The sequence below is a fragment of the Triticum dicoccoides genome, chromosome 4B, assembly GCF_002162155.2.
Source record: "Triticum dicoccoides isolate Atlit2015 ecotype Zavitan chromosome 4B, WEW_v2.0, whole genome shotgun sequence".
Taxonomy (NCBI): Eukaryota; Viridiplantae; Streptophyta; class Magnoliopsida; order Poales; family Poaceae; genus Triticum; species Triticum dicoccoides.
In genome coordinates this window covers 382307599-382312076 of record NC_041387.1, presented here as the reverse complement: position 1 = coordinate 382312076, position 4478 = coordinate 382307599, and the positions used below count along the sequence as shown (strand labels likewise).

The window sequence follows — 4478 nt, the reverse complement described above, 5'->3', positions numbered from 1 at the left end:
GGCCGCGCCTCGCCCCGCCCCGCCCCGCCCCGCCTCGCCGCCGTCCACGCCTCGCCTCGCCCCGCTCGCTGCATCGCCGGAGATGTCGGTGCTCGTCCATGGGCAGAGAGAAAAAAGGAGGAGAAAGAGGTGAGGATGACACATGGGCCCAACCGGACATACAGCGGACGAGGACGCCACAAAGTTGTCCGTTTCGTGTCCGCTTTCACCTCAAAGCCAGACCAAGTTTGGGCCGCGAATGGGGTCGAACGGACAGAAAAATCAGATGGGGTCTGCGGGTGGGTGCCGTGAGTGCCGTTTTTTGTCCGCTTTACCCCAAACGGACATATCCGAACATGATAGGGTCGTGCGGTGGAGTTGGCCTAAGTGCGTGCACGTACGCTAGCCGCTGAAGGCCGATCGAACATTTGTGTTGAGAGCGGCGTTAGAGAGGACGAGCTCGTTTACTCCTGCTACGTGGCTCAATGGAACAAGTGCGATGTGGTGGGCCTCTTCGGCTATGCGCACACATGCACAGGGACTGTCGATACGGAATTTTTTTTTATGAGACTAGGTCTCACAGGCACATCATGTGATACCCTCCTCAATGGATGACACGTGACATTCACAATCTCAAAGCACCAACTCTCACTTTGTCCATTAACTTCTAATCCGGACGGCTATTCCCGATTGATTGCAGTTCTTACGTTTGAACAAGTACGTACAAAAGTACTTCCTTTGAACTAAAACCACGACGAGTAAATCGAAATGAAAGGAGTACGACTTTACGTTCGTGCTGGTCACGCGCCAAAAGCCGATGCTGATTGCTAGGCATACTCCTTGTCGACGGCGGCTATGCTGAAAGATGACCCCTTGTTGACGGTGGTCATGCGTCAATACGTCCTCGCCGGACCAGACTAACTCCTCGACAGCAGCCGGGCACCAAGATGCACGCATTAGCTTGTCATCCACATGTTCCTTTCCAGCGCTGCAAGTGCGCCGGACAGCCGATGTATGAACTCACCCTTCTGACATACATATAGTTGCTTCATTGGCAAAACAATTCGAGTGTAAATTGCCGTGGCTTCACCAAACTAAAAGATTGGTGTACTTTTCTCTTTAATCAAACGAGAGGGGGAGAAAGAGATGTTTAATTGAGTGACACATAGTCGTCTGCAAGTTAAGCAGTACACAAGGTATTGGCGTCAAATTTTCTCGGTGTACTGCTTAACTTGAACAGGCTTGTAAGACATGTGGTGCAGCTTATTTGATCAACAGGCTTGTGTACACATTGCATATGAATTCCTACGCTTGAACAGGATTGTAAGGCAAGTGGAATTCACGTATTCTGAAGTAGTATAAATATTTTCATTTACTGTTTCTCTTGTGTATGATATCATAGTGTTCGCTATTTGCAACAAGCTCTTAGTACAATCATATGGTTTCAGAAGCATGCATAAGAAAATACATACTCCCTCTGTCCGGAAATACTTGTCATCAAAATGAATAAAAAGGGATATATCTAGACGTATATTAGTTCTAGATACATGTCTTTTTATTCATTTTGATGACAAGTATTTTCGGACGGAGGTACTATATGTTCGGCGTCACATAGCAGCCGGATGCATCTTGCCCCACGGTTGCCATTGCGCTCTATGGGCGACGAGACCGTTCGGCACACCCATGGGCGAGAAGGCATCCTACCATCATGTCGTACGAACACTAGAGACGAGATCGCTGGGCGCAGCGACCATGGATGTGGAGTCGTGGTAGCATGAAGCCACGCGGTCGCTAGCGACGAGTTCGTTGGGCATGGCCATCGACGACAGGTCTTGGTCGCATGGTACTGTGCGGCCGCCGGGGATGAGGTCATCCGGCGCCGCCATGGATGAGAGCAGCATGCGAACCCTAACTCGTGGGGTATGAGTTACGTAGGTATCTCTACAACAGGTTAATAAGGATACATACCTGATTGGTGTTAAAAAAGGATACATACGTAATTGGAATCGGGAATGGGAAAGTGGGCAATATGGGATTACGTGCTTTGAGATCAACCTCGCCACGTGTCATCCATCAGGAAGGGTCTCACGCGATGGCCTGTGAGACTTGGGCTAATCGTATCCGGCGGGGGATAACGACAGGGGAAGTGGATCCTCTAACATCCTCAAGGGATGTCATGAAGCTACAGTGAAATGCGTGTGTAAAACGAAGAATGAATGTCAGAGTTACTGTAGCAACTAATGTGCGGATTTACTGTAGCATATATAAAAATAAATCAAAAAATATTTTTATTGCACCATAATTTTGTTTGTATGTAATTTTTGTAAATGTATACAGTAGATTTGTAATTTGCAACTTAATTATAATCATTTTAGGCTTAACCATATGGATGTGAAGGAGAGATGTCACGGTTGTTGTAGCTTACGTGACATCCCTTGAGGATGTTAGAGGATCCGGTTCCAACGGCAGGTCCTACAACTGTACTGTTAGTACATAAATGTCACGGCCAACTGTTCCGTCCACGCAACGGCGAACGCATTGACAGAGAAAAAATAAATGACAACACGAGCCCACCACCAAATTTTTCTCGAGAAGAGTAAAAAAGCATGACCATTTGAGTGATCTGCTGAGCGCTCATGGCGACCGCGGAGGAGGCCAGCGATGGAGTCGAGTTCCTGTCAGATCCGGTCGACAGGTATGCCCTGTAGCCCGCTGTCTGCCGAGCAGTGGTTTTGAATCTTTTGCGGCAGCCAACTTTCGGATGTCTGGATGTTATCGTTGTATCGCAGGTTCCCTTGTCGGATCTTGGCGGCGGCGACTTGACGCCGGATGGTGAGCCAGAACGTATTGTGACGCAATCCGCTGCTGAATCGAGCAAGGGAGATGTGGGCGATGCGCCCCATACCCTACAACTGGCCATCAACAACAACTGTCATGCATTGAGCTTGTCGACGGCTGTTTCTAAACAGTCAACTGGAAAGGATGATCCTCAAGCCCTCGGCTGGACAAAAAGGTAAAGTGGATTCAACCTAGTGACACCAGAGTTTTCGTCTTGATCATGGTTAACTCGGTGCATGCTGTGATGAGATTCATCTGGACTATTTAGATCACTTAAAGTATGACTTGCTTTGTATGCTCCTCATATGTTGCGGTACCTTGTTTAGAAAAAATAGACATCCCTGTGCAGGTTCAGTTAAATCATTCTCAGTATTTCAGGGTTCGTATGCGCCCTCAAAAAACCATGAGAGGATATGCAAAGATGAAAAGTGATACTGTGGTAGTACCTGCTGTCGGTAGCAGCTTCGATTCGTTGGGAGAGGCATATTACTACCAATCTATATTCATGGGAGATTGAATTCGGAATAAGATACGGAAAAGGTAGGCTCAATCTCGAGAGAACCAAATGTATGCAGGACATAGTATCTGGATGCTTGGTGAGTCCTAATCAAATTCATCATCCCAAATCAGACTTGTTTGATGGAAAATGCACTGAAAATCGGCTGCTTGACTTGTACTTTCAGGGGAAACCAAAAAAAGGAAATACACGGACATGTCGCTGTGAGTGCCCAACAATGAAACATCTACTTTGATCAAGTGATAATGGATGGTACATAAGTGAGCACAGGCAACAATCCGCGGAGTGGGAGGGCATCGAAAGAACACATGAACCAATCCCAGGATTGTGTTACATGTTGCCGAGAAAGCTGCTCCTGAACATCCTGTGGAACTGTGATTAATCTGTACAAGCAGGAAGCATGGTTTATGTCACAGATTTTCTTTGTTTTTCCCTTCTATCAGTGCTTAGTAGCCAGAGCTGTGGAAATTAATTATGTACTATCAGCTTAGTAATTTATATTACTCTAAACATCTAACTTACTAATGCATACGCACGCCTTGCTATGGCATTTTTCTCTATCATATTTATGTTTGTCAGTAATTCAAGTATCATTTTTCTCTATTATATCTATGTTAATCGTTAATTCACTGATAGTTACAATTTAGTCCAAGTTGAGTCTCATTTTGGTCTAATTGGATCATTTAGAATTTTGGTTGTTCATACCATGGGGCGTAGGAGTGAAGAAGCGCACTGATGTCCTCCGCGACACCTCGTCAATTTGTGGGTAAGGGCGCACGAAGGAGTTCGATCGAGTGCCCTTTTACCCGACCTTAAAGAATATATTTTTGAGAGTTTAGTCAATGATTCAGACGATTTTTATCAACTCTTTGAAAGATTTGAATCCTTAAAGGGCAACCTGGTGCATGTAGCTCCCGCTTGCGCAGGGTCCAGGGAAGGGTCCGACCACTTTGGGTCTATAGTACGCAGTCTTTCCCTACATTTCTGTAAGAGGCTGTTTCCAGGACTTGAACCCATGACCTCATGGTCACAAGGCAGCAGCTTTACCACTACGCCAAGGCTCCCCTTCAAAGATTTGAATCCTTACAGAAACAAAATTTTGGCAGAGTTTCCCCTGTTTTAGCGACATCTACAATCTGCAATT

At 46.3% G+C, this 4478-nt stretch overlaps 1 long non-coding RNA gene across 1 annotated transcript; it reads left to right on the top strand.

Annotated features, from left to right (window-relative positions):
• The first annotated feature begins 2520 nt into the window (after positions 1-2520).
• On the top strand, positions 2521-3921 carry LOC119293652. The gene is made up of 4 exons (XR_005143174.1): positions 2521-2674; positions 2769-2992; positions 3196-3413; positions 3501-3921. It is a non-coding gene; the product is annotated as an uncharacterized LOC119293652 (long non-coding RNA).
• Positions 3922-4478: the final 557 nt, after the last annotated feature.